Raw genomic sequence first — 12,960 nt, 5'->3', positions numbered from 1 at the left:
TGATGTCTTGTAAAGTCATCCTTTCTACCGCCAGCAACTCAATGGCGACTTTATGATGTACTGGAACGTCATACGTTCAAATTGTTTCTGTGAACTCAAGGTTCCTATTTAATAAGAAATTGTTTTTGCCATCATTTAATAAGCAATTGTTTTTCTCTTATGTAGGTTAGTACTGTTCTGAATTACAGACTCAACAGTTTTATATTGCGACACTTGGTTACACAGGTATATCTATATCGAAATTTACATTTATACAGCATATTGCGCGTGGAGGATGCAGCTGTTTTTGGAGTTAATGCCCTGGCAGTGACAGTAAATCTTCGAATTAGGGCAGAATCGCGATGAAAACGAAAAGTCAGACGTTGTTGGGTTCGACCCTGGCTGAAATGAAGGGACGAAGGCAGGGAAATATATTCACTGTTAATAAAAAAACTTAGGCCTGAAGATTCGCAAGAATTTCGGAACTTAGGATGGACATGGCCAGTTTCGAGAAGCTGCTGTCTATGATAGAAGATGGAATCAGGAAGTGTGACACAGTCATGAGGGAGGCTCTCACCTTCTCGAAGGTAAGAATTATATGGTTATACGTTTTGTGATCATACCACCCAAGATCACCGATAAAATACCGGTAAACGCCCTGTTATGTTGCAGGCTGGTTGTAACATTACGTTTCCTTGCGAATGGGGAATCTTTTAAGAGTCTGGCTTTTAGCCACAGAATAGCACAACCCACCATTTCAAAAGTTGTTGTGGATATATGCACTGCAATTTGCAGCACTTGAAAGGACCAATACTTAAAGGTGAATTTGTGTTATTTCTCCAAGTTTTGAATATACGGTATATAAGTGCTCCTCAGAGTTTTTCAGTCCTCGTCTATCGCACTGGGCGAAACTGTACGTACTTTGTCGACAATCACTGCCAGTTTCTCTTTTCTGGCATGCTGAATAAACAAACTGGGCTCTGAGCACTATCGGACTTAATTTCTGAGGTCATCAGTCTCCTAGGACTTAGAACTACTTAAACCTAACTAACCTAAGGACATCACACACAGCCATGCTCGAGGCAGGATTCTAACCTGCGACCGTAGAGGTCGCGCGGTTCCAGACTGTAGCGCCTAGAATCGCTCGGCCACTCCAGCCGACCTGCTGAATAAACAAGAGATGCAATCAAAACAAACATGAACTTTCGTAAGCTATGGCATTACGACACAAATCGAAAATCACCGTGTGCCATTATATGTAGATTGCTCAGAAAGAAACAATTGCTGACGTATCTTTTATGATACAGCGCATACAGCGAGTCATATGTACACCTTTTCTCGCTGTATGCCTGAATTAAGACGCTTAACGCCTCTTTGCTCCATTTCATTTCTAGAATACGAAGTAATCAATAGAAATTATGCTTTCACAAACAGCTAGTATAATAGAAAGTCTACTAGCAAAAAAAGTTTTTTCTCTGCATTTTTGAAAAAAAAACGCGGAAAATTCCCAACATGAAAATCTGAAATGAGGTACTAGCCACCAAGCAGTAAGCAAATAACAACCAGAAAACACTACAATAGCCCCTTCTGCGCATGCGCGAGCTATCGCTGCCTAGTGCGCATGCGCCGACCGCGGATCGATGGCAGTTTAGAACTGGTCTCTCTTTCGGCGTGCGGATAATGTGTCTGCTAATTTTCGTAGTTTCACCTATTCTAAAGCTAGATGACTGTCGCGCTAGACCAGTACCGTTTGCGGCGGATAGGCGTGTAATACCGGCTTTACAGTATAGCTTGCTACCAGAGTTTATGCGGACTTTGCAAATGTAAGCATTTATGGTATTTCTCTTCAACACTGCTTTTAACATCGTCTGGATTGTATCTACGTATGCAGAGAAACGGGCTGGTGATCAGACGCAGTACTGAGGTAGGTGGAACTTTTGTAATGCCCAGTATGACAAGAGACAGTGACAGACATTTATGCCACATTATCTATGACCCGCCTCACCGCAATTGATGCTCATCGGCCAGGAAAAACAATAATAAAGTTCGAAAATGTAGAAACTTTATAAAAGCAGCAGTGTCAAGTGAGCCCGTGTGTTCACACGCATGTGTAAAGGAACTGTAAAGTTGAAAATGATTCCATGAGTAGTGGTTTCAGTTTTGATGTGTCACAAGCTAATACGAGTAGTAGTTTGCCAGTTTTTATGTATGCTAATTATGGGACTGATAGTGAACAAAATGTATGGGAACCCAGTGTCCCGTTTATACCTGTTACTGTAACTACAATAAAACAGGATCCAATGTCAATAGCTGATGAATAAAAAGATAGTGTTTCAGATATGTATCGAGTATTGTTAAACATATTGTTCAGATGAATACTAATGTTGACAATAAAATGAGTCAGATACGTTTTGAAGTGAGTAAAATTGGGGTTGAAATTAAAAATTCATTAAGTTCCGAAGTAGAGGAATTGAAATCCAGGATGGAAAATAAAATTTGAGAATTAAGAGATTCTTGGAAAGATGACATGAGATCGTTTCATGATAGTATTAACAGAGAGCTGACTGGGCTCAGACAAGAATGTAACATGGGAATTGTAACAGTGAAAAATGAACTAACTTGACAGATAAACCAAGTCACTGAGGATAATGTTCAGCTAGAAGAAAGAGTGAATTCGGAACTGGACAAAGGTCATGGAAAGGTTCAAAATATAGAAAAAATGCTGTGAAGGTAGTCATGTTACCTTGGAAAGTGAAATTACAGGAGAAAAAGAAGTGTGTGTTCAGTTTGGTTTGCAAGTGACAAGTAAACTTACTAACATTGATTCTAAGATTCATCAGTTTCATGCAAATGTGAATGAGCAGATATGTGAGGATGAAAGTAGACTAACAAAAGTCGAACAAAATATTAAGAACAATAATGTTTGTGTAGTATCTAATGGTACATTGGAATCAGATGAAATTGCGTGTTACACATCGCCAATTTTTCAAATTTGATCCAAGTAAGAATGTTCATCCAAAAGAATTATGGAGTGACAAACAAAAATGGGGTTTATTACTTCTAATCTAGTGGAAGCAGCTAGAATCTGGGGTAATTTAGCTTCAGATAAATATGACCAATTAGTAGAGTTCAAACACACTTTTTTCGATGAGTATTGGGGGAAAAAAGAAAACAAATGGAAGTTTTGCATAAGTTTGCTCTGGGGGAAAAGTATCTTCCCAAGAAAGAAAGTGTTAAAAGATTTATACAAAAATGGGTTAAGACTTTGTCCTATTTGAATTCTAAAGTAGAAACACAGCCATTTATTATGGGGATTGAGTACAAGTTGCCATTATGTTGGCGAAATAAGATCATATCGGCACCCAGGGATCACATTGACCAGTTTGTTCATTATTTGGAAAGATTTTAGAACTTTTTGAAAGTGGAAGAGTGTGCTAGGAGAGAATATAGGCCTCCCGCTAGACCTAATGAAAACAGGGGATGTCAATATAAACATGGTCGGAATGCCATGAGCGAACAGTTACAGAGGAAGAGAGAGAAGAGGTGGTACTGGTGGGGCAGTTTCATTGACAAAATCCGTTATTTCGGGTGCAGTCAGCTGCAGGCCGATGATGTAACGGGTAGGCGTGGACCGACAGGGGATAGAAATGTCAGAGGCAGTGACATTACATGGCAGGAAAACCGTTAGCTTTCTGTGACGATGCTAGTGTTTGCAGACTGAACCCATACAGAGTATACCCACTAGTGACACCCTTAGTAAAGAAGGCACCTACTAAACAATGTTTTTGAATTAATGTTAATGAAATCAGGAAGGCATAGGAGAGACACTGAAAAGCAATTTGTTTATCCAATAAATTCAGTAGCTTTTTGTGAGAGGGCAAGTTCAGATAGAGGTCACAGGAACCATTTTGAGGAGGACCCAGGTACAGAAAGTAAATTCTCAGATCAGGAGGTGGGGTGACTCAGCACTGCGGAACAGATGAGAGGCTACCTATAGACAGTGGAATTAATACTATAGAAATACAGGAGGGAGAGGATGAAAGTGTTGAGGAATTTTTGAATAAAGTGAGTGGAGTAATTTCAGAAAGTGATGACGAAGAATCAGGAGAGGGAGAGGAGGAAGAAGAAGAAGGGGGTAATGTAAATAGTTCTGATGACATCGTAGGAAGGGTTGCAGAAACAGAGTATATTTCAGATGAGGTGGAGGAAGAAGATGGTGATGCTTTTTCCATTTTGAGTAGTTTAGTGAAAGCTGCTAGTAATAAAAATAAGGTGAAAGGGGATCCTGAAAATGTACATTTAATTTCCACAGGAGGCGTAGGTCTCGACAGACGAGACGTGGTGCAGGATTTGCTAGATGAGCCAGAGTCTAAATATCTAAAAATAAATCCAAGCCGGCCTATAATTGAGGTAACAGTTTTTAATGAAAAAGTTGAGTTTTTAATAAACAGTGGTTCCGAGGTGTGTGCAGTGTCACAGGAATTTGTAAATGCTCTACCTGAAATAAAGAAATAACTATTATGCCAATAAGTGGGTTAAAAATAATTGAGGCCACTGGTAGAAGCAAAAAGGTAATAAAACAAGAGTTAATTCAATTAAATTCAATTTATTAGTGTCCTTGTAGTACATCATCAAAATGACATAGGACTTGTCAATAAACATAACAATTTTAAATACATGTACATGAAAATTCATGATTGAATTTACTTGTCTTTTACACTTCACAATTTTAATAGAACTATAAGAACATTAACATAAAAGTATACAAGTAGGATAACATACAAAAAAAAAAGCTAGTGATTCTCACATCAAAGATTATTTCCATTCTTACATTAACACTGTTTCACACTTTCATAGAAACAGCAAGTATTTAAATATGAGCAATTACACATATTTATTATGTCAGGGAAACATTAACTGCGTTTTTATTGTCAATGATTCATAAACTCTTCAATACTGTAAAAACTATTGCTCAATAACATGTTTTTTAATTCTCTTTTAAATATGTGCAGTTTTGGTATTATTTTTAGTTCTTTGGGGAGAGCACTGTAGAGGATTTTGGATTGGTATAGTACACTTTTGTGATACATAGCGGTTTTATGAATTTCTCTGTGGAAATCATTCCTGATCCTTGTTCCGTAGTTGTGAATTTATCTGTTTAATGGAGAAAATTCCTCGTGTTCTTGTAAGAAACATATGCTTTCATATATGTATAAGTATGGTAGTGTCATGATTTTTAATTCTTTGAAAGCATGCCTACAAGAGTATCTATATCCTATACCTTTTATTATTCTGACTGCCTTCTTTTGTAGTCTAAATGAATATTTTGTTAGACTGTTGTTCCCCCAAAACATTACACCATATCTTAATAAACTGTGCATGAATAAGAAATAAACACATAACACTGTTTTAATATTACATGCTTTTCCCATCTTAAGTGTTCATTAAACCATACTCCCAAGAATGTAGTGTATGATGCTTGTTAAGTCTTACACTTACCCAGTCCTACTGTAAGGTTAGTTTTTATTTTATTTGTAATATGTATGAAGTTGATCCACGTTGTTTTGGGCATTCACAATGAGTGTTTTCATTAAACCATCTGTCTGCTTCGTCTGTTGCCAATGTGACTTTTTCCTGTAAATCAGCTTCACTATTTGATTTAACAAACAAACTTGTATCGTCAGCAAACAGTACTGCCTCTGCTTCAGATAGTTGACTTGGTAGGTCATTGATAAATATTAAAAACAGTAATGGCCCTAATACAGATCCCTGGGGTACTCTGTACAAAACTCTCTTGAATCTTGATGAGTATGTCCTATCTGCATGGCTTATCTCCACCTTCTGATACCTGTCCGACAGATATGATTCAAACCATTTGTCTCCACGTATCTCATAGGTGTACAACTTCCTAAGCAGTAACTTATGGTCGATGACATCAAAGGCCTTTGATAAGTCTAAAAACAATCCACAATTTAATTCCTTTCTGTTTATGGGATTTAGAACAAGTTGCAAAAAATTGAAGATAGCTGTTTCAGTTGATTTATTTTTACGGGAACCATTTTGCGCATTAACCAATATTCTATTCTTAATAAGAAATTTGTATAGTCTATGATACATTATCCTTTCTATTATTTTTGAGAAACCTAACAACATTGATAAAGACCTAAAGTTACTAACATCATATTTGTCACCATTCTTGTAAAGTGGCTTTATAGTTGACATTTTAAGTCAAGAAAGGTAATAAAAAAAGAGTTAATGATACCCGTTACTATAGGTAGGGTTCAGAATTTTTTGATTATTAATGGAATTAGTGTTGAAATGTTGGTAGGGGTTGATTTCTTACATAAATACAAAGGAAGGTTATACTTTGGAAAAATTGAGGCAGTAATAAATGTACAGGGGGAAATTGTATCCATTGCTTTTGTCAGAGAAAAAGGATCTATTGTCAAAGATCTGCCTATATGTTATTGCAGGACCATAGTAAACATTGAAGAGATAGATGATAATGCAGAAGCGAAAGAAGCCGATCCTTCTGGTACAGGAGAAAGTCACTATGTTGATATAAAATCATTCAGGCAGTTGGGAATCAAAAACATACTGGACCTGAAAAGATACTTAATGGAGCAGCAATTAAATAGCAGTAACTAAGAGCCTCGGGGGGACACACATTCTGTGGGTTGTCAGGTGTTTTGACGAACACCAGGCATTCCGAGTTGTTGGCAGTACTATTTCCTTTTCTTTTCATATTGTCAACCTTCCTCTTCATCATTCAGAACTTATGCTATCATCTTTCCTTCTTCTCTACCAGTAAATAGTGCAGTACAAAGAATAGATAGGCAGGACAAGCTAGTGTTCCAGTAGATAACTAAAACACTAATTAGAATGAGAGAGAAATGAAAATGTGATGGTAAAGCATACAGCAATGTGATTAATTTTCCAAAGTCTGTGACATGTAGAGACATTGTTGTAAGAAATGTGTCCAAGGCAAGAGAGGATTGCCTGCATAATGAGTAAATGAAATAGTATATGAGGTGTCTTGAAAGCCACAGAGAGGTTGGCTTAAGTGTATTTAGTAATTTCAGTAATGTGTATTTTTCTTGGAATATTGTGTATGAGATGGGTTTGAGAGCCACATAAGTTGGCATGAGTCATGTTTAGTATTTTTCTAAAAGGAATTTTTGTATTTACTGTCTATATATTGTGTATTTTGGTACATGATGTAATGAAGAGCCACATTAGTTGGCTGGTAAGGTGTATTTGCAGAGCCACATAAGTTGGCATGAGTAATGTTTCAGTATTTTCCTATAAAATTATTTTCACTTTATATGAAGCATATCTGATGTGTACTGGAAAGCCACAGAAGCTGGCATAAGTTATTTTCAGCCTGCATAATGATATGGCAATTTTTGTGCATATGGCAAGTGTGTGAGAAATTTGCTAGAGCAACAGAAGCTGGCAGGAATAATTTTCAGTAATTTTATAAGGACTTTTCATTAGTTTGGTATTATATGTGTGTAATATGTGGGTGAGATGTTCTTTCAGAACTACTGAAGTTGGCATGAGTAATTTTCAGTAATTTTATAAAATTGTTTCATATTCTTTGTATATAATGTATATAGGAGGAGTTGCAGAAATGCAGAAAGTGGCCTGAATAATTTTCAGTGTTCAATAATTTTGTATTTCTTTATGTAATTATAATATTTTTCAGAGCCACAGATGGTGGCAGAAATTTATTTTCAATATATTTAATGATGTATTTTTTCTTGGTGTATGATAGCTTATTTGTATAAAGTCAAGCAGTAAAATTTTTTCTGGAAAAAAAAGGTTAAGAAAGAAAGAGTAACATTTTGAATCAGAAATATTTGTAACAGTAGCTTGCTTAATGATTAAAACAGATTTTTAAAAACGATTTCAGTAGTAGTGCCAATCTTGGGAACTGTTAAACTTTTGGGAGACAGTTAATTCACTTTTTACTGAAAAGACTAATATGAAACTGTGACTATAGTAAAGTTTGAAAAAAGAAAGTTTTGAAACAGTTCTTTGAAGAAATTTTTTCTTTTGAATCTGAGAGTCAAACTTTGAGAAATATTACTTATTATGAATACACGTGTAAGTTAGTTTAGGATGTAAATACTAAGGATGGACGCTTAAATGTAGTATATTGCAGGTACGAAAAAGGAGACAGAACTGGATACGGTACTGAGAGAGAACCTGATGTTGACACAAAGCCGGATGCTGTACCCCAGTGATGAGCCCTTATGTGATCCAGGTGTAAGTGTTTGTGATCGGTACCCATTTACTTCGTCTGTGAAAGTAGTTGGAAACCCCCAATTTGTTGTAAGAACAATGTTAAGTTTAGAGATGACCCCCAAATCGCCGTGTAAGGTGTAGGAAAGGACACCATTCGTAGTGCCAGAGTTATATATCGGTGAACTTTTGGACGCTACTTAAGCGACGAAATAAATTATTGTTTTTGGTTAAATATTATGTGTAAAATGTAAAGTTTGATTAGAAAAGAGGTTATTGTTTCAAGAACTTATGTAAATTTTCCCTTTTATGAATGTTTTGAAAATTTAATTTGAGATAAAATGTTGTAGCATTGGAGTGTGGGAGAAAAGAGTTGAAAATTTTTTGTATAAGAATTTACTTTATTTTTTCTTTATTAGAAATCCACTGAAAAAGGACCAAATGTGAAACTTGTATATTGTCGAAGAGTAATGACTGTAAATCGCATAACAACTCAGGTCGGACATGAGTACGTTCCTGGCTGCCTTGTGTGTGTATTGGGTTGTATGAACTGTGAGCTGAGGACAGTGATATTATTCATTAATTAAATACGGGCTGTTGGCAAGTGTTTAATTGTGAACCTAAAGAAATAAAAGCACTTGTTGCAGAATTTTGCCATTTTTCTAAAGAGATGATCAATCACCCTCCACCTGAAATTTGTTATAAGATATTGCAGGATAGCTTGCCACCAGAGTTTATGCACACTTTGCAAATGTAAGCATTGACAGTGTTTTTCTTCAACACTGCTTTTAACATCATCTGGACAATATCTATGTATGCAGAGAAACGGGCTGGTGATCAGACGCCGTACTGAGGTAGGTGGAACTTCTGGGCTTCACTTTCCCTGAATTATCCTCCTCGAGTATTTCCTAACCTCAAACTTCTCCCTGTCTCTGCTTCTCTAATCTTCCCAGCACAGCTCTCCCAATGCAACACACACACACAGTGTGTGTGTGTGTGTGTGTGTGTGTGTGTGTGTGTGTGTGTGTGTGTGTGTGTGTGTTTTCTTAAACTGATGGAGTTCATATAACTGCTGAAAAGTATAAGTCTACTTTTAAATGTAGCCTTGTCAACTTCCTTTTTGACATTCTAGATTGTGTAAACAGACAAGAAGTTCCACAACAAATCCTCCACTCTGCGGTGGAGTGTTCAGCAATTTGGAATTTCCTGGCAGACAAATTGTGCTGAACTGCAAATTGAATGTGGGTGTCACTATGTTAAAGTCCACATTTGGCACAGTTCTAATCTGCCAGGGAGTTTCAAACAACCACATCCTCCTCTACAGGGTGAAAGATTCATTCTGGAAACAATTCGCTAGCATTCGACTAACACGGACACCACACATCAATTGGATTTTTGTAATCTTTTTACATTTTTGATACATGAAGTTCATAATTCAAACATCAATCTCCCACAGCAGTTTCATGCAATTCTTAAAATTTTTTGAGAAAATCGACTTTAAAGTTTTCTGAGTATCATTAATACTGTAAAGAAAGGTCCGTTTATTTCGACAGGCAGCCTGGCTCTGTGGTAAAATGCTTGCCTGCCGTGGAGGAGTCTTGAGTTTGATTCCTGGCCAATGCAAATTTTTAAACAAAGGTGCATTTTCTATGAGCCTTTCTGTGAAGTGCAAAGTACATAAAAATGAGAAAAAAACAGTTGCACTTTAGACTTAATTGCTGGATTGCTGGTTCATGTCTCGTTTCGGTAATTCTTTTTTAATTTTTTTAAGGACACTTTGAATACTTATATTGATGAAATTTAAAATTCATCAAATATATGTTAATTAACACAGATGTAATTGTCATTTTATGAAAAATGCAAGTCTTATTATTTTCAGTTACACATCACACACCAAAACTGCAAATATAAATTCTTAATACCCAAACTTTTGTAAAAGTTGTTGGTAAAGATTGTCTAAATAAAAAAAGAAAACATTACAGAGTAAATTTTTTCAGCTTTATGTAATTCACGCTTCATGGAACACACAACTTTCTTTAAAAATTTACCACAGCTGTGACAACATGACTTGTGCATGTGATGTGATTTATATGTATTTGACGATGCTGGCGCTGATTCCGCATCTAACATTTGACGATGCCACTATGGCTGCAGTACATTAGGACTTTGTTTTTATGAAACAGGTATGCCTCTTCATATTTAAAGCGCACAAATGTAAATTTTGTCAGTACTACTTTTCAATATGCTCTATGTATTGTTCTTAAGCTGTATACAGTTTGCGAGTGTATTTATATTTTTCCCATTTTTGCTGCAGATCTGATGATGGTCATTAAAGACCGAAACCGGTAATCTGTTAAACAAAAAAGATTGTGACCATAGACTTAAATGAAAGGAAACTTATTTCTTTCCTCCTATTTTTGGGAAAAGAAACAATTTATCTTCGAAGAAATTAGTTCTTACTTCGCTCTAAGACCACTTGTGGACTTGACTTAAGATTCTTTATATTGCTGTTTTAATTGGTAATAATTTAGTCTCTCATTATTATTATTGTTGTTACCACCAGTACCCTTATTTTACAAACACAATACATCTAAATTTTAGTGAAGAAGAAAAAAACAAGTCTTTGAAAAGCAAGTAGGTATTTATTTTGTTTCTTTGTAGACTTAAAAAATGTTGAGCACAAATTCAAAACAGTTTTCCTTTGCACAGTCTGAGAAATAAATTCTTTCATAATGCCCTAAAGATTAATGTTCTCAACCCTACTGCGGTGAACATGAATGAGGAGTAGACAGTGAGTCTTTACATCTGAGGTAGGTTTTAAGTCATTACTTTAAAAACGTCACTCCATTCATACAGTTATTGTCGCTCTTCACCAAGCTCACTTCCATAGCTTTCTCAGTACCTGCCTGCCTGAAACAGTTGAAACAGAGAAGCAAAAAAATGGTTCTAAGCACTATGGGACTTAACATCTGAGGTTATCAGTCCCCTAGACTTAGAACTACTTAAACCTAACTACCCTAAGGACATCCATGCTCGAGGCAGGATTCGAACCTGCGACCGTAGCAGCAACCCGGTTCCTAACTGAAATGCCTAGAACTGCTCGGCCACAGTGGCCGGCAAACAGAGAAGCAATACCAGAAAAATTCTTTATATAAAGAGGTTGTGAAACATAGTCTGGGAGAAATTGGCAGATCTGTGTCAACGCAAATAGTTTATTTATTCCTCAATACCATAGATACATTAGTTATTGACATGTTTTGCATTTTTTTTTTCTTGAATACACCTATTGTTTTGTATTATTTATTTGTACAGTCAATGCTTCAAGATTATCTTACATTTCAATATTGCAGTGCTTGTATAAGGGAATGATGACAGTTTTCATTATAATTCACTTATAGAGCTGCTGGTTGTTCGTATTCATAATTTCAAATCCATTTCATGTATTTCATAATGAGTATAGTTACCTCAGTGCCTGTTCCTTCAGACATGCAGGCATGCCTGAAGGAACATTGCATCATTCTTATTAACAAGACAGGCATTACAATATCATATTTACAGCTTTCAATTAACTGTCCTCCCCTGTACGGGAATTATGTAATGTGTGTATGAGTACAGGCTTTGATGTATGGAAGTTTGGGTCTGGCCGTGAGTCATGCAAAGACAGCCAAAGCAGTTAATGTGACTGCTCACATAAATCAGGAAGTCCGGGATCAAGACCCAGTCCGACATAAATTTTCATTGTCACCATACCCTTATACAGCAGCTGGTTGTTGATATTCACAACTGCAGATACATTTCATGTACCTAGATTTATCTTGTTTCATAATTGAGAACTTGGCTGTTTAATGCTGAAAATTGTGTGCTGTAAGGTAACATGGACATTCATATACATATAATCCTGAAACAGTTAAAATTTTAAACTTGTTATCCTTAATCATCACATTTGAATTTTAAACTTGTTTTGAAAAACTTATTTTTCACTCAGAACAACACTCTGTTGAATGTTAAAGGAAAGAAAGTTAATACACTTCTTATCTAACTTAAAACTTTGTACCGGACTAGGACCAGAAACTCAAAACGTTATCTTTTGTAGACAATCATTTTATCAGCCGAGCTATCCTGGTATGACTCGTGACCAGCTCTCACAGCTTCACTTCCAACAGTACCTCCCTCTTGCCTTCCAAACTTCATTGAAACTCTCCTCTACATACCTTGCTGGATTAACTTTTCTGGAAGAAAAGATAACTGGGAGAAACGGCATACAGGAAGACCACAAGGCAATTGGATTTTTATATTTTTCTGTATTTATAGTATGTGAAATTCAGAACTCAAATATCAATTGCCAAAAGCAGTTACATGCAACTCTCAAATTCTCAAGAAAATCCACTTTTAAGTTTCCTGTTCATCATTAATACCTTAAAGTAAGGTTGCTTTATTTCGACAGATTAACTGGTTCTGTGGTAAAAGTGTAAAAGGTGTTACAGTAATAAAAAGAACACAACAAGAGTAATATTGTTAAAAAGACGAAGAGTTAAAAAGCAGTTGTTGACATATGCTCTTGTGCCAATATTCTAGACAATGACATAAATATTGAACACCATTGATATTGCACCAGGTAATATTAAACAACATAAAACAAATCGCTGAAGGAGCCACAAATGAAAGAAAATATAGTTCTGCATGTAACACTTTTTATACTTTATAAGCTTATTATAGACTTTAACTAGTGTATGC

General features: G+C 35.9%; 1 long non-coding RNA gene across 1 annotated transcript; it reads left to right on the top strand.

Annotated features, from left to right (window-relative positions):
• Positions 1-1,607: 1,607 nt before the first annotated feature.
• LOC126185010 (uncharacterized) lies at positions 1,608-8,875 on the top strand. The gene is made up of 2 exons (XR_007536929.1): positions 1,608-1,903; positions 8,147-8,875. It is a non-coding gene; the product is annotated as an uncharacterized LOC126185010 (long non-coding RNA).
• Positions 8,876-12,960: the final 4,085 nt, after the last annotated feature.

Source organism: Schistocerca cancellata, chromosome 4, assembly GCF_023864275.1.
Source record: "Schistocerca cancellata isolate TAMUIC-IGC-003103 chromosome 4, iqSchCanc2.1, whole genome shotgun sequence".
In the NCBI taxonomy this organism is placed as follows: domain Eukaryota; kingdom Metazoa; phylum Arthropoda; class Insecta; order Orthoptera; family Acrididae; genus Schistocerca; species Schistocerca cancellata.
This window is presented reverse-complemented; position numbering and strand designations above follow the sequence as displayed.